We start from the raw sequence: 22287 nt of genomic DNA, 5'->3' as shown, positions 1-22287 counted from the left end.
TGAATAACATCACGTATAGCAGCAATCTCCTTTTAGTGACAGCTGACGTTACGTCACTATATACCTCCATACCCCATGATGCAGGTTTTGCAGCAGTCGAACTCTTCTTATCCAGGGAAGAGTCCATCCCCAGAACCCAGCAGAGATTCATTATGGACCTGTTGAGGTTCGTTACCAAACATAATTATTTTTGGTACAATGGGGATTTTTTCATTCAACAAAAGGGAGTGGCTATGGGCGCTAAGTTCGCCCCTAGCCTGGCCAATATTTTTATGGCCCGCTGGGAGAAGGATGTCGTCTATGCCCTTGACCCTCCAGAGCTGGTCCTCTGGGCTAGGTACATAGACGACATCCTCCTCCTGTGATTATTGAGTCTTTGCATGCTTTCTTGTCCACGCTTAATGATAATGACATTGGGATTGAATTAAAATATGAAGTGAGCTCTTCGGCTATCCATTTTTTGGATCTAGAGATACTGGTAGTTGATAATCATTTGGTAACTAAGACGTTTTTTAAACCTACCAACCGGAATGGTTACATTACGGTCAATAGTTGCCATCATGCCACCTGGTTAAAATCAGTTCCACGTAGCCAGTTCACACGGATTCGACGCAACTGCAGCAATCTTTCAGACTATTTCCTCCAGACCCAGATCCTAAAGTCTCGGTTTATTGATAAAGGGTACGACTCTGTTGACATTGACAACGAAATTAATAACATTGCCCAGATTAGTAGAGAATCTTTGCTGGTTGGACAACCCAAAAGAGTTCTTGACAACAAACACAAATGGTCCCTTTTAACAAATTTCTCTGTACAACACAAACAGGTCAAAGAGATCATATCAAGACATTGGAGGGTTCTTAAAAATGATCCAGTATTGGGTCCTGTTCTCCCGGAACGAGGTGAAGTAATTTATAGAGGGGCCCCATCGATTAAAAGTCAGGTTGCTCCTAACATTACTGACCCCCCTGTGATTCGATCTTTCTTCCACAATATGAAAGGTTTTTTCCTTGTCGCCGCTGTAACGTGTGTTTACATAATGTTTGTGGGAGGAGAAAAACTGAGACGTTTGTCTCTACGTCCACAGGGAGAGAATACAAAATCAAACATTTCCTGACCTGTGAAACTAGATACGTGGTCTACCTGATCACATGTCCTTGTAAAAAACAGTATGTAGGCCGCACTATACGTACGTTCTCTGTGAGAGGGAATGAACATATAGCTAATATAAAAAAGGGCCTTTCTAACCACAGTGTCCCAAGACATTTTTTACATTGCCACTACCGGAATCCGAACGGAACCCAGTTCCAGGTCATTGATAAATTTATTCCCAACTGGAGAGGTGATTCCCTGAAAAGGGGCGTATCCAAATTGGAGACGTTCTGGATACACCAATTAAAAAGTTATTTACCTTTCGGCCTTAATATCGATTGGGATATAAATGCTTTTATTAATCAGTCCTAATTTAGTTCCTTATTGTCCGTTCTCACATTTGCTGTGGTCTATGATTATCTGTTCGGCTCATATTAGTATTTATATTGTTGGCAGAGTTCCACTCACTAACTCATTATGGAGTATGCCAGTTACATATGGAATGGGAGATGCTTATTTTCATGCCTATTTCCATGTCTCTTTCCATATGGTAACACCCCCTTTTTTTATAAGATATAGCTTTGTCATAACTATGCATAGATCAATGTTTTTGATTTTGTTACATTGATGCATTTGAATGGGAATTTGCTTAGTTTATTATTAATTAATTTGCCCTGTCATTTTGCATTCATGTTTGCGTCATATCAGTGTACACAATCATCCGCTTCACCACTCCCCCATTGTGAGGGTTGAACCGCATTTGCGTTCCAGCCTGAGTTTTCGTCTCTCCCGTTTACACTCATCAACGTCATTGCAATGAGGCGTGGTCCGCATATGCGTTCCACAAGTTTTACCTGTCCTGTTCGTCACTTCTGGCCATTGCCGGAATGACGTCACACGCTCTCTGCGTGTCTTTCTATTGGATACCGCACTCCAGCCCTATCTAGTCTTCGATTAGTTATCGGGCGTGTCGCTTCCTAGCATGAGCGGTGATATTCGACCTGCCGTCTGGTTGGTGGAGCATTCCCACCTGATCCTGATGGTGTCGCTTTTGGAGTGATGCTACCTCTCACTGCTTTTTCGGTTGGTTAATCAGACCGAGGCTTGGTTATGGGCCATTTTTATACGTTTTGTGATTGGCTTATTGTGAATGCTGACGCCATTTTCCGGCTACCCGGAAGTAGCGTTACATATGGCGCAAACAGGTGCGGTTATTTGGTAATTATGAGAATATATATATATATATACAGGCATAAGTGGCAGACAGGCATATACCCCAGTCGAAGTCCCATTGGACGAAACACGTCGGGTTGTTTTGCCTGTCTTGCCACTACTGATCCAAGCGCTTTTTATACCTGGCTTTCTTTCCTGGAACCAGAGTTTGTTTTTATTGTCTCGTTTTTAAATAAAAGCTCTCACTAAGCCGATTCACACTATGGAGAGTTCTTTTCTGTTTGATCCCTATCACATGTGAGGATCTATATTCTACATATGAAGCCGGACCCCTGCGAGTAGTTCCTCTTCGATGCCATGGGCATTGGTCACTGGTGAGACCAGAGAGGTTCGTTTGGTGAGTGCCGCAGCTCCCCTCCAACTTCTGTTGCTGGTGATAGAGGGTCACCTCCTCAGCCTTATCGCAAGCCTATTTGACTCCCAAGCCGCTGGCTGGTGAGTCCACCACTGTCGGTAAGGGTATTTTCGCCTATTCTATCTATACATCTGTTGGATCCCACACCTTGTTGATGTTATCCCCGGGTTCAAGGATCCCACACCATCTATCCTTGCTGCAGCTGATTGTTCCAGCCATAGCCCCTTCAGTAGTCTTACATCCATGTTGGACTTTTTTGCCCTATCAGCAGTGCACTATATATGTTAGTCATATTTGCTTTATCAGGAGCTTGAATGTTGATATTTTTTCACAGTCACCTTATTTACATCATTGTGAAAATTATTGTATTCACTTACTCATTTTGCCATTATTCTGCACTTTTGTTTTACACTTTTAACAGTGTGTCATCACCGTGATATGAGTACTAGTTCATGAGAGTCTCTATATATTTGACTGTTTTTCACCATTTTTGGTTATAGTCAGTTATTATAAGACACATTTCCCAATTGTTTTCCAAATCACTTCTGTTAGTGTTGACTAACAGTCTCCACACGAATATTTTTGTGTTCCATTAATTTATTTCATTGCGCTTATTGCCTTTCAGATGGACATTCTGTTCGGTTCTGCCCAATGAGGTACATGTAGAGTATCGTTTGTTTAGCGCCACACTTGTCCACACCATGAAAAGATATTAACTTTGTTTTTCTTAAATATCTTTTTCTGGTGTCTTGTCAAATACAGTCCCCTATCCAGAAGTGTCCGCCCTGTACTGCGCAGGCGCAGTACGGGGGACAAACGAGACGCCGAAAGTCTCCGAAGTTCAACAGCTGATCGTCAGCTGTACACGGCGCCTGCGCATTTATTCTTACCCTATGTCCAGGATCATTCCCTACTATCCAAGTGGACATAGAGTTAGAATAAATAGTTGCCGAGTGCAGCGAGGCCGTGCCCGAAGCGTGGCGAGCGAAGCAAGCCCGCGAGGGGCCCTCTTACACAGCCATCGCTAACAGGTGCCCGAGCGCCGTGTACAGCTGATGGTCAGCTGATCAACTTCGGACATTTTCGGCATCTCCTGCTCCTCCGTACTGCGCAGGCGCTGCGCCTGCGCAGTACGGGGCGGACACTATCTGATAGGAGGACACTATATGTCAGAACACCGGCATCTGCTTTATTGGTCCACAGTCTCATACACATCTCACATACACAAGAGCAACACTTTGAGTAGGATGAAGTCTTCAAGATCTTCATTTTGACAGCTTTGGGACTGGAAGGCGCTTGCTCCTGTGCAGACAGTGTCAGACCTTTTGCTTCTTTTTCAGTGTTACCTGACACTACCATGTCTCCCTGATGCTGACCTTCCTTCTAATATCTTCTATGTACATAGTATTGATTCTGCTACCACTTCATTTTGTTGTTTATCAGCTGCTCATTCTTTACCAACCCTGTTACCTAATGAGAAATTGTAACAGAAAAAATAATCGTGCAAATGATCAGACAGGAAGTTAATGTAACTTGCAGTTTACTTAATTGATGTAAAGTTACAAGCAATAATGCAAAACAGGTTCAGGATGGCAAAGACATGCATATACTGCTGAGTAATGAAAGACGCCCAAACATATGAAAGCTGCACAAAAATGAACTCTTACAAGGATGTCTCTGTGACTCATCTAGTTTAATATATGGTTGCATAGCACAGTCTCCATGAGATTTCCTAACAACAAGGTGTTAAGCTAAAAATCACAAATTCAATAAAACACTCTGAACAAAACTACTTGCCATTATTCTCATAAACAGCGACCTCACAGTGCAGGTGAACAGCTGGAGGGTTTCAAGCCTCAATGGTAACCCCACTTGAACTGGAGTACTCTGTTAGCATTTGGGGAAGGGCTCCCCACAGTAGCTGGGTCCTCTACAGAAACTGCATTCTGTTAGGCTCTGGCCTGGCAGACCGCACACCAATTCTAAAAATGGAAAACATCTCACCTAGCTGAAGATCACTTGATTTCTTACATCTGCCTCATAATGTCTGCCCTCTCTAAACTGCTGAGGGATAAAAGCTGAGGAATTCATATTCCCTGGGCATTTACAGCAACCCAGGGAGTTGTTGGAAATTGAGTTAAGGGGCCTGTGCCTGCATCTGAACATGATGAGTAAATGGGCAATCCACTATATTCCACTTCACTTAAACTTACTGTCCCTGGCAAGTTTGCAGATGACTCATTCTGCACAAAGTATACAGGAGGTCTCTTTAAGTTAGGTCTCTGGGAGCGCCTCAGAGGTTGGGTCTCAGTTCCATCTTCTAGGACAATAGGCTGCACAATGAGATCATGGACCAGAGCTGAGTCACCATTGGGCTTTCTAATATTGTTCCCTGCCTTCTACAGGTAATCTTAGAGAAAATGGTGGAAGAGCAGGAGGCAGCCATTATTGAACCTCTGGTGGCAGAGATGCTTGTGGCTCGCATCCTTGGACAAGTTCTGCAAAAAAAAAAACGTTCTGGCCTTTCTGTAAACCTTGGTGATTTTGAGGACTTTACAGTGTAGGTGTTGTCCTTGGGTTCCTTATCTTTGGATATTATAGACTGGTACTCCTGGAATTTCTCTTGTAGGACAACTCCAGGGACTTCTTTCCACAGTGTTTGCAATTTTTTTTGCTTTTATGCACCTTTACAGCTGACTAGCACTCTGTTCCTCGGTTGAAGGTCAAATTCTGACATTTTCAACTTTTCTTGCTCCATCCATGTCCAGTGTTTAGCAAACAGTTGACAGTCAGGTGTTATTTACAATTTTGAGTCCAGGAAGTTAAAGTGCATTTAGGTTCTTCTAGGGGCACTGTGGCCCAAAGGTCTGTAGGCCCCCAAGAGTATGTCCAAATGTAAGGGGACGTGACCTGTCAAGTAATGTACAGTATTGTATGGTTATGTTTCCAGACTACTTTGGCTAAGTACTGGGTCCAATTCCTTTTTTTTTTAATGCGTTAAGCCTCTCAGCAGTTATATCAGGGTGTGACTGAACTTCTTTCATGCCATATTGGCTTGTAGTTTGTACAGGATAGTGTGCTACTTAATAATAACTAGTGAGTTGCACAACTCTTGCAAAAACTCACTTCCAAAACAGTGTTCCTGGTCAAATGTAACAAATGTAATGGTTATTGTCTCCAATGGAACAGACTTTTGCCAAGCCAAAGGTGAATGCCCAGCCTCAGGCCACTGAACAGGCCACACATTGTTTGCAGATTTGGCCACTAGCATAACTGTATCACCTCTATTAGGGAGAGCAACCAATGGACCATCTTTCTGTGTCTCTGCTCAGTTATACTCTTCAAGTAGCTACATTGAATTCACCTGAGACCTTCTCATATTCTTTCTTTCACTCAAGTCAGGCATTTATATCAGTTCAGTTTCTTCATCCACATCTCATAGAGGCCTGGCTAATTGGTACTGTGGCAGGGCATCTGCTACCTTGTTGCTCTTTCCAGGGTAATAATGCAAAGAGAATTTAAACTTCGCCACATGGGCTGCCCAATGTTCTCCAGAGCATTAAAAAAGTTCTTAGCTATAATATTATCCTTCCAGCCAAAGAAAAGTCCTGACATTGATCATGGACATTTGGGGCCTCCATTTCTGATTGTCTTTTACTTTTTCAGGATTAGGCATTGTACATAACTATCCTATAATAGAACAATTTATAATAAAATCACTGATACAGAAACATAAATACTGTAAAAAATCTTCCATAAAATTACACAGTGTTTTATCGACTGGAACATCAAAATAAAAATCTGAAATGAAAGACATTGAAAGCAATTTATTTTGAAGTTTCTGATTTTTACTTTGATGTTCCAGTCGATAAAGCACTGTGTAATTTTATGGAAGATTTTTTTACATAGTTACATAGTAGGTGAGGTTGAAAAAAGATACAAGTCCATCAAGTCCAACCTATGTCTGTGCTTATATGTCAGTATTACATTGTATATCCCTGTATGTTGTGGTCGTTCAGGTGCTTATCTAATAGTTTTTTGAAACTATTGATGCTCCCCACCTGAAACCACCGCCTGTGGAAGTGAATTCCGCATCTTTGCTGCTCTTACAGTAAAGAACCCTCTACGCAGTCTAAGGTTAAACCTCTTTTCTTCTAATCTTAATGAGTGGCCACATGTCTTATTAAACTCCCTTCCACAGAAAAGTTTTATCCCTATTGTGTGGTCACCAGTATGGTATTTGTAAATTAATATCATATCCCCTCTCAAGCTTCTCTTCTCCAGAGAGAATAAGTTCAGTGCTTGAAACCTTTCTTCATAACTAATATCCTCCAGTTCCTTTATTAGCTTTGTTGCCCTTCTCTGTACTCGCTCCATTTCCAGTACATCCTTCCTAAAAACTGGTGCATAGAACTGGACAGCATACTCCAGGTGAAGCCGGACCAGAGTCTTGTAGAGTGGGAGAATAATCGCTTTATGTCTTGAGTTAATCCCCTTTTTAATGCATGCCAATATTCTGTTTGCTTTGTTAGCAACAGCTGGGCATTGGATGCCATTGCTGAGCCTATCATCTGCTAGGATTCCCAGGTCCTTTTCCATCCTTGATTCCCCCAGAGGTTTTCCCCCAGTGAGTAGATTGCATTCATATTTTTGCCACCCAAATGCATTATTTTACATTTTTCCACATTAAACCTCATTTGCCATGTAGTTGCCCACCCCATTTATTTGTTCAGATCTTCTTGCAAGGTTTCCACATCCTGCAGAGAAGTTATTGCCCTGCTTAGCTTAGTATCTTCTGCAAATACAGAGATTGAACTGTTTACCCCATCCTCCAGGTTGTTTATGAACAAATTAAATAGGATTGGTCCCAGCACAGAACCCTTGGAGACCCCACTTTCCACCCCTGACCATACCAAGTATTTCCCATTTATCACCACCCTCTGAACTAGCCCTTGTAGCCAGTTTTCAATCCATGTACTCACCCTATAGTCCATGCCAATGGACCTTAGTTTGTACAGTAAACGTTTATGGAGAACTGTGTCAAATGCTTTTGTAAAATCCAGATACACAATGTCTACGGGCCTTCCTTTATCTAGATGGTAGCTCACCTCCTCATAGAATGTTAATAGATTGGTTTGACAAAAATGTTTCTTCATGAATCCATGCAGAGGCGTAACTAGAACCTGCAGGGCCCTGGTGCAAGAAACCATGAAAGGCCCGCTTGACCTCCGGCTAGGGCTCTTCCTACTGATCCTGGACCTGGACCTGGATAGGAGGGGCAGCATATGGAGGAACAAATCCCCTTCATTTTGCTCCTGCAGCCACTGAATGTCGATGGGAAGGAGAGGAGGAGAAGCAGGTTTTTAGCGGTTGCAGGAGAAAAATGGAGGGGATTTATTCCTCTACATGCCCGCCCATCCAGGTGTACATGGGCAACATGTTCGCCATTGCAATTGTGACCCCTGTAGTTATGTCCCTGGGATGAGTGGGAGTGGTGGTGGTGGGGGATGGGATCAGTGGCAGCAGTGGTGGTTGGGTGCGGATAGGATCAGTGGCAGCAGTGGTGGTGGGGGGGGATGGGATGAGTGGCAGCGGTGAGGGGGGGTGGGAACAGTGGCAAGGGTGGTGGTGGGGGGGTTGGATGAGTGGTAGGGGGGATTGAATGGGATAAGTGGCAGAGGTGGTGGGTGGAATGGTATCAGTGGCAAGGGTGGTGGTTGGGGGTATGGTAGGAGTGGTAGTGGAAGGGGGGATTGGATGGAATGAGTGGAAGCGGTAGGGGCCATTGGATGAAATGAGTGGCAGCAGTAGTGGGGGGATGGGATCAGTGGTGAGGGTGGTGGTTGGGGGGATGGGATGAGTGGTAGTTGAAGGGGGGATTGGATGGGATGAGTGGCAGTGGTGGAAAGGGAATGGGATCAGTGGCAAGGATGGTGGTTGCGGGATGGGATCAGTGGCAGCAGTGGCCGTGGTGGTGTGGGTGGATCAGTGCCAGTAGTGGTCATGGTGGTGTGGGGGTATGGATCAGTGGCAGAAATGGTCATGGTGGTGTGAGGGGTATCAGTGGTGGTGGCGTGTGTGGGGGAAAATCAGTGGCAGTAGTGTTGGTGTGGGGGGTATCAGTGGCACCAGTGGTGGTGTTGGTGTGGTGGGGAGAAATCAGTGGCAGTAGTGGTGGTGTGGGTGGTATCCGTGGCACTAGTGGTGGTGGTGGTGTGGTGGGGGAATCAGTGGCAGTAGTGGTGGTGGGGTGTATCAGTGACCGTAGCGGTAGCGGGGGGTATCTGTGGCAGTTGTGGTGGGAATCAGTGGCAGTAGTGGTGGGGGGATATCAGTGGTAGTAGTGGTGGGGGGAATCAGTGGCAGTAGTAGTGATGGGGGGAATCAGTGGCAGTAGTAGTGGTGGGGGGTATCAGTGGCAGCAGTGGTAGTGGTGTGAGGGGAATCAGTAGCAGTGTTGATGTGAGGGATGGGATCAGTGCCACTCACTTGCAGATTACTTGCAGATCACTTGCTTCCCCCTCCTTGCTAGGTCTTGCTTGGGCAGGAAAGGAGGATGAGCGGGACCTGTGAGTACCCATGAGTGTGGGTGGAGAGGATGGGCAGAGCGAGCAGAGAGGATGGGCGAGCGGGGAGGGACTGTGCCCTTGAGTGAGGGCAGAGCAGGCAGGCACTGTGCAGTGTGCCCATGAGTGCAGGCGAAGAGGATGGGTGGTGTGGGCGGGGACTGTGCCCGTGAGGCAGGGTGAAGAGGGGACTGTGCATTGTGTCTGTAAGTACGGGCGTAGAGAATGGGTAGAGCGGATGGAGAGGATGGGTGGAGCGGGCGGGGACTGTGTGCCCATCAATGATCAGTGAATGTACTATCTCCCAGGCAGCGGGCCCCCCCTACAGTGGAGGAAGGGGCCCAGTAGCAAGTGAGACTGCTGCAACCCTGGTTATTTCACCATAGAATCCATGCTGATTACTGCTAATGATACAGTTTTCATTACTAAAACCTTGTATATAGTATCATCTCCTCCAAGAGTTTGTATACTATTGATGTTAGGCTAACTGGTCTGTAATTCTCAGGGATGTACTTTGGCCCTTTTTGAAATATTGGAGCTACATTGGCTTTTCTCCAATCAGCTGGTACCATTCCAGTAAGTAGACTGTCAGTAAAAATTAGGAACAATGGTCTGACAATTACTTAACTGAGTTTCCTAAGGACTCTCGGGTACAAGCCATTTGGTCCCGGTGACTTATTAATGTTAGGTTTTCCAAGTCTATTTCTAATTCTGTCCTCTGTTAGCCATGAAGGTGCTTCCTGTGATGTGTCATGAGCATAAACTCTGCAGTTTTGGTTACCGAAGCCCCCGATTCCCTCGTATAGACTGAGTAGAAGAATAAGTTCAATACCTTCGCCATCTCCCCATCCTTTGTAACCATATTTCCTTTCTGATTCTTTTTGGGGCCAATATGGTCTGTCCTCCTTTTTTACTCTTTATATACTTAAAGAATTTCTTGTTTTTTTTTTTTTTTTTGCTCTCCTCTGCTATGTGTCTTTTGTGTTCTATCTTAGTCGCCCTAATTGCACCCTTACATTTCTTGTTCCATTCTTTGTAAAGTCTAAATGCTGGTGATGATCCCTCAGCCTTGTATTTTTTGAAGGCCTTCTCCTTTGCTTTTATATGCATTTTTACATTGGAGTTAAGCCATCCACGACTTTTGTTCACTCTTTTAAATTTATTTCCCAATGGGAATAATAGTATTTATATTTCTGTATCCGTGATTTTAGTATAAATTGTTCTATTATAGGATAGAACATGAACGAGGTTATGACTTTTAAAAATCTTTTTCCTGGTTAAAGGAGTACTGTTTACATAATCTTACAGATTTCTTTTTTACAATTTTTTTTAGTAACATACAGTATCTCGCAAAAGTAAGTACACTCTCATATTTTTGTAAATATTTTATTATATCTTTTCATGTGACAACACTGAAGAAATGTCACTTTGCTACAATGTAAACTAGTGAGTGTACAGCTTGTATAACAGTGTAAATTAACTGTCCTCTCAAAATAACCCAACACACAGCCATTAATGTCTAAACCTCTGGCAACAAAAGTAAGTACACCCCTAAGTAAAAATGTCCAAATTGGGATAAATTAGCCATTTTCCCTCTCCGGTGCCATGTGACTCGTCAGTGTTACAAGGTCTCAGGTGAGAATGGGGAGCAGGTGTGTTAAATTTGGTGTTATCGCTCTCACTCTCTCACACTGGTCACTGGAAGTTCAACATGGCACCTCATGGCAAAGAACTCTCTAAAGATCTGAAAAAAAGAATTGTTGCTTTACATAAAGAAGAAGTCCATACAGCGGTTTAACAGGACAGATTCCACTCTAAACAGGACTCGCCATGGTCGACCAAAGAGGTGGAGTTCATGCGCTCAGCATTATATCCAGAGGTTGTCTTTGGGAAATAGATGTATGAGTGCTGCCAGCATTGCCGCAGAGGTTGAAGGAGTGGGGGTGTCAGCCTGTCAGTGCTCAGACCATACGCCGCACACTGCATCAAATTGGTCTGCATGGCTGTCGTCCCAGAAGAAAGCTTCTTCTAAAGATGATCCACAAGAAAGCCTGCAAACAGTTCGCTGAAGATAAGCAGACTAAGGACATGGATTACTGGAACCATGTCCTGTGGTCTGATGAGACCAAGATAAACATATTTGGTTCAGATGGTGTCAACCAGGTGAGGAGTACAAAGACAAGTGTTTCTTCCCTACAGTCAAGCATGGTGGTGGGAGTGTCATGGTCTGGGGCTGCATGAGTGCTGCCAGCAGTGGGGAGCTACAGTTCATTGAGGGAACCATGAATATCAACATACTGAAGCAAAGCATGATCCCCTCCCAGTCTCAGGACTGGGCTGCAGGGCAGTATTCCAACATAACGACCCCAAACACACCTCCAAGACGACCACTGCCTTGCTAAGAAAGCTGAGGCTAAAGGTGATGGACTGGCCACGCATGTCTCCAGACCCAAACACAATTGAGCATCTGTGGGGCACCTCAAATGGAAGGTGGAGGAGTGCAAGGTCTCTAAAGTCCACCAGCTCCATGGTGTCGTCATGGAGGAGTGGAAAAGGACTCAAGAGGCAACCTGTGAAGCTCTGGTGAACTCCATGCCCAAGAGGGTTAAGGTAGTGCTGGAAAATAATGGTGGCCACACAAAATATTGACACTTTGGGCCCAATTTAGATATTTTCACTTAGGGGTGTACTCACTTTTGCTGCCAGTAAAAGTACTTTACATGCAAAGATAAATCTTCTTCGGATGTAGTTGTGATAAGTTGCCACTCGATAACACATAAAGTGAATTCAAACATATATCGTGAAGTGCTTTTTATTACATTTTTTAATATGATTTTTTTATATGTTTTTTTCATAGGTAGCTGGGGGCTTACTAGTAGTGAGGGTGGAAGTCTATTTATATTTATACACCATCCATATTATCCATCAGATACAGATAACATCATTAATAAGCAGCTTTTTTACTCTGTTCCTGAGTATTAACTGTTATAAGCAGCCGTGACTTTGATAAAATGGTGGCGGGATCACTTCCGTTTTTTTCTCTAAATTATGTTAATCTGAGTATTTCTGGTCACTTGGAAAATGGTGGCCCTGTTTTTCATCTATGATGGTTCTAAATGACAAGGACTCCAACAAAATGGCGGCCATAACATTTCCATTCCTTTGGGATATGGCAACTGAAGTACGTCCGCTCACTCAGAAAATGGTGGTCTCAACAATTCCGTTCTTTCACAAAATTTGGGAGATGTCACAGTTGTCACAAATTTCCTGTATTTCTGGTATTGTGGTTATTTAAGGGAGTTTGAAACTTGACGTCAGTGATAGGCAGATCCCTTGAGAACTTGCATGCGCACAAAACGCGTCGGAAAGGGCTTATGCGCTGACGTCATAGCCACCGCGTTCTCTTGGTTGGATGGGCACCCATCTTTGTAAGTTCTTTTGGCCACTATTATTTTTATGCTGCAGCACATGTATTTACTTGTAATTCTAATAAAATACTACACTATATGAGTATCATTTGGGCTCCCGCTGCTGAGTTTTTTTTGCACAGTGTCTGCCCCATTGGAGTATACCATGCCATCAACAAACCTGAACATGATGTCACCACGCTTCACAGCAACAGTTAAAGGCTTGTCATTGCTTTCCATCTGGTGAGTGTCTAGATTGGTGGAGGGACATTACAGTGGAAGATCACCTTGTAACACTTTGGGTTAAGTGTATATATTTGATGCTGGATTTTGTCTGTCTTCTGGTGAGTGGTTTGGCACGCTACACTTATCATTGGTGCAGCTCTTTGAATATAGAGAAGATTTATTTTTCGTCACGTCACATATTCACTACTGGGACTTTATTTATTGTACTCGTAGCAAGGTCCCAGGCCTCCTTCAGTCTGATGAGAACCTCCAGGGCCAGAGATGGCTGACAACCTTCTGTGTATAGTGGGTTGTGAGGCATGGTGGGTGCAAGATGATTAAAGTCATTGGGCGCCAGACACTTCTTGAATGCAAAAGAGAGTTAATTTGTCTTAACAAACTTTTGGGGGAAAGAGGGTTAGGGCCAGGACACCCTTAGGTAGTTTCAAGTTCAGTTGGCAGACTCCGAGACTTCGATAGGAGGACAGCCATGCAGGGAAAGGCATCCAGCAAGATGCCACATCTGCATGTGCAGGAATGCTGTCTCCTATGACAAAAGTCTTTAATAGTTCCTAACACAAAGATTTATCTATATTGCCAAGATCCAACAATTCATTACAGCTGTGATAGTTTTAAATGACAATTTTTCCTTAGAAATGTCATTTTGCTGTGGTACTGTTCTAAACACAGGAAAAATGCCACTTTGCAGGCATACTATAGACACCCCCCAGGCACAATATTTAACCACTTGCTTACTGGGCACTTAAACCCCCCTCCTGCCCAGACCAATTTTCAGCTTTCAGTGCTCTCACACTTTGAATGACAATTACTCAGTCATGCAACACTGTACCCAAATGATTTTTTAGTCCTTTTTTTCATACAAATAGAGCTTTCATTTGGTGGTATTTGATCACCTCTGGGTTTTTTATTTTTTGCGCTATAAATGAAAAAAAACTAAAATTTTGAAAGAAATGCTTTTTTCTTCGTTTCTGTGATAAAATTTTTCAAATTAGCAATTTTTCTTCATAAATGTTGGCCACAATTTATACTGCTACATATCTTTGGTAAAAAATAACCTAAATTAGTGGATATTATGTGGTCTGTGTGAACTTTATAGAGTCTATAAGCTATGGTGCAAATCATAAAAAAATGATCACATCTGATGTACTGAGGCCCATCTCATTTCTTGAGACCCCAACAAGCCAGGAAAGTACAAATGGCCCCCAAATGATCCCTTTTTCGAAAGTAGACATTCCAGGGTATTTAGTAAGAGGCATGGTAAGTTATTTGAAGTTGTCATTTTTTCCCACAATTCTTTGCAAATTAAGATTTTATTTAATTTTCTATATTTTTTCAGAAAATTGTCATTGTAATAGCTTATTTCTCTCACATGGAATGTGCATACCACAAATTACACCCCAAAATACATTCGGCTACTTCTCCTGAGTATTAGAATTCCACATGTGTGGGACTTTTTCACTAACTGGCCACATACAGAGGCCCAACATGCAGGGAGCATCATCAGGTGTTCAAGGAGCATTACCCATCTAACTTGTTGACTACCTATTACACCTTTAAAGGTCCTAGAGCACCAGGACAATGGCAAAGCCCACAAAATGACCCCATTTTGGAAAGCTAACATCCCAATGTATAATTTATGAGGCATAATGAGTCTTTTGAACGGTTCATTTTTTTCCAGAAGTTTTTGGAAAATGTGGAAAAAAATGAAAACGCATTTTTTTTTACACAAAGTTGTCCATTTATAAGATATTTCCAACACATAGCATTTACATAGCAAAAATGACACCCCGAAATACATTCTACTACTCCTCCTGAGTAAAATGATATCACATATGTGAGACTTTTACACAGCCTGACCACATACAGAGGCCTAACATTGAAGTAGCACCTTCAGGTGTTCTAGGAGCATAAATTACACATCTCATTTCTCACCCACCTTTTACACTTTTGAAGGCCCTGGAGCACCAGGACAATGGAAAAGCCCACAAAATGACCCCATTTTGGAAAGCACACACCCCAACGTATAATCTATGAGGCATAATGAGTCTTTTTAACTGTTTATTTTTTTCCAGAAGTTTTTGGAAAATGTGGAAAAAAATGAAAACACATTTTTTTTTTACACAAAGTTGTCCGTTTATAAGATATTTCTAACACATAGCATTTACATAGCAAAAATAACACCCCAAAATACATTCTGCTACTCCTCCTGAGTGAAACAATACCACATATGTGAGACTTTTACACAGCCTGACCACATACAGAGGCCTAACATTGAAGTAGCACCTTCAGGTGTTCTAGGAGCATAAATTACACATCTCATTTCTCACCCACCTATTACACTTTTGAAGGCCCTGGAGCACCAGGACAATGGAAACTCCCACAAAATGACCCCATTTTGGAAAGCTAACACCCCAACGTATAATCTATGAGGCATAATGAGTCTTTTGAACAGTTCATTTTTTTCCAGAAGTTTTTGGAGAATGTGGAAAAAAATGAAAACGCATTTTTTTTTTTACACAAAGTTGTCCATTTATAAGATATTTCCAACACATAGCATTTACATAGCAAAAATAACACTCCAAAATACATTCTGCTACTCCTCCTGAGTATAACAATACCACATGTGTGAGACTTTTACACAGCCTGATCACATACAGAGGCCTAACATTGAAGTAGCACCTTCAGGCGTTCTACGAGCATAAATTACACATTTCATTTCTCACCCACCTATTACACTTTTGAAGGCCCTGGAGCACCAGGACAATGGAAACGCTCACAAAATGACCCCATTTTGGAAAGCTAACACCCCAACGTATAATCTATGAGGCATAATGAGTCTTTTGAACAGTTCATTTTTTCCCAGAAGTTTTTGGAAAATGTGGAAAAAAATGAAAACGCATTTTTTTTTACACAAAGTTGTCCGTTTATAAGATATTTCCAACAAATAGCATTTACATAGCAAAAATGACACCCCAAAATACATTCTGCCACTCCTTCTGAGTATGGCAATACCACATGTGTGAGACCTTTACACAGCCTGGCCACATACAGAGATCCAACATGCAAGGAAGGTGTTGCAGGGACTCATAGCATGCACATACCAAGAATTACACCTCAAAATACATTATGCTGAGCAAAGGGTAAACAATAGATTACATGTGGTTTTAGTAGTACAGTTGTCCACAGGAGGATAGCACTGGTCCAGGCAGCAGGCAGGGACTTGGTCAGCAATAGCGAACAGAATTTTTCAGGCAGCAGGCAGGAATACTGTCCATAGTCAGTACAGGCAGCAGGCAGGGATACTGTCCATATACAGTCCAGGGTCAGTGCAGGCAGAGATTGTCCGCAGTGCCAAAATATTGGTCTTGGTAGTAGGCAGGAACATGGTCCATGTGCTGTGGTCAGTGCGACAAACAGAGGCATGACGGCAGTATGTCCTACAGGCAGCAGGCAGAAGTAGGGCCTTGTTCAGGACAGAATGGGGACAGGGGTAGAGGTTTCTTCCAGCCAAATCTCTTTGAAGCCTCTGAGTCTCCAGACCCTAATCTAGGAATGAGAAAACAAAGAAAATTGTTTTCTTCATTCAGAAAAACTATTCTGGAGCCCCTCACATATGTGAGACCCCTGTGTTTAATCCCACTAGTCTAGTTGCAGGGTACAAGATCAGTCCAAGAGGCAGGCAAGAGGCATGGTCAAACAGTCCAAGGTCAGTTCCAGATCAGGCAGAGGTATGTACAGAATCGTTAGGCAGAAGCATGGTCGAATAACAGTCCAGGGTCAGTTCCAGATCAGGCAGCGGTATGTACAAAATCGGCAGGCAGAAGCGTGGTCGAATAACAAGCCAGGGTCAGTTACAGAGCAGGCAGTAGCATAAGCGGTGTGAAGGCAGGAACTGAGGATTACGTTTACCATACTTCACTAATAATTTAGTGAAATATGGTAACGGCGGAAATGTTCACCTATGCAGAGGCCTGGTTGGGAAGGACATTGTGCACAATAATAAGATGTGTCTCTTCTGACTCTTGCTCTGGTACATACCTTACATCTTTTTTGACGTCTTTGGCCTGTTGGTTTGGGAGGGAGTTTATCTGGAAAGTGGCATTCGGAGAGTCGACTAACAACATCTGATCGAATGTTTTTTGGTGGGCCGTTTGGGAATATAAGGGCAGTGTAAATTTCCTCCTGGTAGCCAAGGAAGGGTTGGGGGTTTTGGGTGGAGTTGCGGTAAATGATATAGGAATTGAATATGGCCAATTGAAAAAAATAAATTGCTACTTTTTTGTACCAATGGTATGTCCGTCTTGTGGCAAGGTATGGTTCCAACATTTGATCGTTGAAGTCGACTCCCCCCATAAACAAATTGTATTCATGGATGCATGTTGGTTTTTGGATGGGGCCATTCCTTCTGGGGATTTCCACATAGGTGTTATTGTGAATGGAAGACAACATGTACACATCCCTTCTGTCCCTCCACTTCACTGCCAGAATCTCTTTGTTACGCAGACTTGCCGTTTCTCCTTTTCTCAACTTCTTATCAACAAGACTTTGAGGAAAGCCCTTCCGATTCTTTTTTACGGTGCCACATGCTGGCGTCTTCTTCTGGTGAAGGTTGTGGAACAGGGGCAGAGATGTGTAGAAGTTGTCTACAGACAGGTGGTAGCCTTTCTCCAGTAGGGGGTATATGAGGTCCCAAACAACTTTCCCGCTGGATCCCAAGTAGTCCGGGCAATTAGGGGCTTCAGCTGGGTGTCCTTCCCTTCGTACACTATGAATGAATATGTGTACCCTGTGGTTCGGTCACATAATTTGTACACCTTCACCCCATAGCGGGCCCTTTTGCTGGGGATAAATTGCTTAATTTTAAGCCTGCCGCTAAATTTAACAAGGGACTCATCCACACATATGTATTGGTCCGGGGTGAACAGCTGGGGGAATACTTCAGAAACTAATTTAATATTGGCCGAATTTTGTAAAGCCTGTCATAATTTGGATAATTTCGGGGAGGGCACTGGGTATTGTCACTGAAATGTAGGAACCTCATTATCATCAGATACCTGGTTCTGGGCATTACCGCGGAGAAGAGCAGCAGGTGGTGGATGGGGTGGGTTGACCAATAGGAACGGAATTCATTTTTTTTGGTGAGTCCCATATTAAATGTGAGGTCCAAGAAAACCTTGAACTCCTCCACTGTCAGGTCTCTCCACTTGTAGGGACGGGCGTAATATGATGTGGGATTTTGCAAAATAAATTGCTGTGCATACAGGTTGCACTTGGCCACAATTGACGCCAACATGTCCTCCGTAAAAATTAAATTAAAAAAATTAATTGGGGTAAAATTCTTTGTGTCCACCTGGACTCCTGGCTGGGCAGTGAAAGGGGGAACGCTAGCTTCTCCTGAATTAGGAGGAAGCCACAAGGGGTTCTGAAGGGCATAGGGAAGGCTGGCATGGGACCTAACCCTTTGGGGCTGAGGTGACACCCCACTGGTACTTGGCCTTTCTTGCCGAGGTACTGCAGTGCTGGTGGAAGGCACTGTGGTGCTGGTGGATGGCACTGCGGTGCTGGTGGATGGCACTGCCTCCTCACCAGAATGCCTTTGTTTGGCGGGCTGAGTTTCTTCCTCCTCTGAGTCTGTTAGTGTTCCACTACTGAGGACTGGCTCATAATTTACGTCAGACTCAGAATCCGAATTGGAAAGGGAATCCGAAAAAGAGAGCTCCCCGTTGCTCTCGTCAGCCGTGGAAAGAATTTGGTATGCCTCCTCGGCGGAAAAGCTTTTTTTGGACATGGCTGCTGGTGGTTATGAGATTGCACAGGTGTGTGCTAAGCCTGCACTGATGAGGTGGCACTGATGAGCACAGATGTGCACTGATGTGCACTGATTGATGGCACAGATGTGCACTGATGAGGCGGCACAGATGGGCACTGATCGCACATATGGGTACTGATGATGCAGCACAGATGGGCACTGATGAGGCGACACAGATGGGCACTGATGAGGTGGCACAGATGGGCACTGATGAGGTGGCACAGATGGGCACTGAGGCAGCACAGATGGACACTGAGGAAGCAGCACAGATGTGCACTGATTGATAGCACAGATGTGCACTATTGAGGCGGCACAGGTGGGCACAGATATGCACTGATGTAGCACTGGTGAGGTGGCACAGATGGGCACTGATGAGGCAGCACAGATGGGCACTGATGAGGTGGCACAGATGGGCACTGAGGCAGCACAGATGGGCACTGAGGAAGCAGCACAGATGTGCACTGATTGATTGCACAGATGTGCACTAATGAGGCGGCAAGGGTGGGCACAGATATGCACTGATGTGGCACTGGTGAGGTGGCACAAATGGGCACTGATGAGGCGGCACAGATAGGCACTGATTGATTGCACAGATGTGCACTGATGAGGTGGCACAGATGGGCACTGATTGGTACAGATGGGCACTGTTGAGGTGGCACAGAGGGGCACTGTTGAAGTGGCATAAATGGGCACTGTTGAGGTGGCACAGATGGGCATTGATGAGGTGGCACAGATGGGCACTGATTGCACAGATGTGCACTGAGATGGCACAGATGGGCACTGATTGGTACAGATGGGCACTGATGAGGTGGCACAGATGGGCACTGATGAGATGGCACAGATGAGCACTGATGAGGTGGCACCGATGGGCACTGATGAGGTGGCACAGATGCGCACTGATTGCACAGATGCGCACTAATTGCAGATGGGCACAGATGGGCACAGATGGGCACAGACGGGCACTGATGGGCACAGACAGGCACTGATGGCACAGATGGGCACAGATGGCACAGATGATGCACTGATGGCACAAGTGAGCACTGATGCGCACAGGTGGGCACAGATGGCACTAGATAGATGCCACTGTGGGCACTGTTGGGCACTTTTTGGGCACACTTCCTCTTTTATACCGTAAAAATGTACTCACAGAATCTCTCTCTCCTCGAACGCTGTCTCTGTGTGAGGAGAGAGAGCCAGCAATGAGAGATGATCTCAATTGTTTACATTTAAGATCATCTCTCATTGGCCACGGCGATCGCGCTGTAAACGGCCGCTGTGATTGGCCGTTTACAGCGATCTGTGATTGGCTGTGTCCAAGGGACACGGCCAACACAGATTTTCCTCCAGGCGCGTTCATGAGTGCGCACTGGGAACGAGGAAAGGGGACAACTTCAATAGACGTAGTCCCGGTAATGTAGATCCGCGCTGTAGCCGTCATTTGGCAATAGCCCGGATCTGAAGAGGTTAAAGGACTATTTCATTTTTATTGTTTCACTTTATGCATTAAAAAAATCACTGCTCCCGAAAAAACTTCAGTTTTCAAAAAAAAAAATTTGCATTGATACATGTCCCCTGTGGCAGGACCCGAGTCCACAAACACTTTTTATAACAATAACTTGCATATAAGCCTTTAAAATGAGCACTTTTGATTTTACATGTTCGTGTCCTATAGACTTTAACAGTGTTCCGGCGGATTTCGAATTTGCCGCGAACACCGCATATTGTTCGCTGTTCGGCAATCAGGCGAACACTGAATGTTCGAGCCGAACTTACGTTCAACTCGAACATCGGGCTCATCCCTGCGTGCAATGCTCCACTTTCTCCTGCACAATGCATTTGGTATAATTTGTGAGCATCTCTGGGAGGATACAAAGCAACTAATGGTTGTAATCTAACCTAATCTAAATTTTACTTTCAAGGTGTTTGGATGTCTGTGCTTTCAATAGTCAAATGCTGGTTATGTAAAAATTCTTGGGATGTCAAAAAGACAGGACATTGCATTTTTCATTTTAGATATACATAAAATGATTAAAGATCATACTCACTATTAATGTTAGATAGGCTCTTTATGCTGTATTTCTTATTTCTCTCTGTATAGTCATTTCTGAACTGATATACAAAAGTCTGAAAATCAGTATATAGGTAATATAAGCATATTCTAGTCCTCATAAGCAGGAAAGTGAGTTTAATGAATACTCTGGATTTATGACTCACTGTGGTAACCTATAAACACCAACTCTTTTACAGTTCTGATGAGGTGTTACATTAACACCTTCTCTCACCTTCCCCTGCTCACAATAAACTCAGTGCCTCAAATGACTAAGCTCCTGATAATCCAGTCAACACACAGCCTGAAAGACCCTGCAATCTCTTGAGCTTGTCTGATTTCCCATTAGAGCATTTGTCTGAGTAGCACGCCTACATACAGTGAGCCTCAAACCCTAGCTTATTCCTTTTAGATATGCATTTCAGCAATCCAGTGACAGACAGCATTTGAAAATTCATCATTCTGAATGTATCTCATTGGAAGCAATATGCTTATGATTTTTTTTATAGACTAAATAAATATCAGCACTTTTTTGTGTAAATTTATTTGGCCTATCCTAGGGCAAAAAATAGCAACTTATAACAAACCATTACCATTCATTTTTCACTAGTGCGATTTCCGTAAGAGTAAATCGGTTTAAATTCTTCATCTATTTATAACTACACTTAGTAGTGCCCTATTAAATACACCAAATAGAAATATGTTGGTTGATTTCTCCACCTCACTTGTAATATATGGCCACAAAGTGTTTTTATGCAGTAGAGTGTAATTTTTCTTTGTCTGTGTCACTTTCAGTGACTTCCAGGGTATTGCTGTGACCTGTGTATCTTTTCTAGAGGGAAGTCCCCTTTCACCAGCTTCTAGTGAATTTTCCACAGAAATATACAGAGAACGGATGCCATAAATGTGAAAATGGCTTAGGGCAAGAAGTGAGGGAAAATGCGCCCAGTGAGGACACAGATGGCAACAAAAAACAAGTCAAAATCAGTAATTCATTTTTTGGGGATTTTCACACATTGGGGCTTAAAACACCAGATTGATATTTATAATTATGGACAATTTTCATTTTGAAAGTTGCGCCTATTTCTAGGAAAGTTGGGTGATCTTTGCACTAGTTTTGGTCTTATTTTTATAAAGGTGAAAAAATTTAGCATCTATTTTCAAATTGATTTAGCCAGTTCATAAATATTTTCCACTTCACCTTTAACCTGGAGTTAAATTCAACAGGAGAACGCTAAAGAAGTTTTTTTTCTGAAAGTATTCCCTTTTTAATTTTTTTTTTTTTTTTTTTATTGTAAAGCTCAGTTTCTCTTTTTCACTTTTTTTCCACTCTTTCTTGGCACTTTTTATCCCTTCTTTTTATTATTATATATATATTTTTTTATATTGTAGACATTCCAAGCATGTGTAACAAGGGCTAAAAGCAAAGCAGTTAGTTAGCCTCTCTTTATAAATAGGCCTGATAAAATTCACCACATGCACAAATGTGCTATCTGTAGCTGAGTGAAATAACTGATGTCTTGTAAACTTCT

The sequence above is a fragment of the Aquarana catesbeiana genome, linkage group LG04 (genome assembly GCF_042186555.1).
Source record: "Aquarana catesbeiana isolate 2022-GZ linkage group LG04, ASM4218655v1, whole genome shotgun sequence".
Lineage (NCBI taxonomy): Eukaryota > Metazoa > Chordata > Amphibia > Anura > Ranidae > Aquarana > Aquarana catesbeiana.
The sequence above is the reverse complement of the archived record's forward strand: the minus strand, read 5'-3'. Positions refer to the sequence as shown.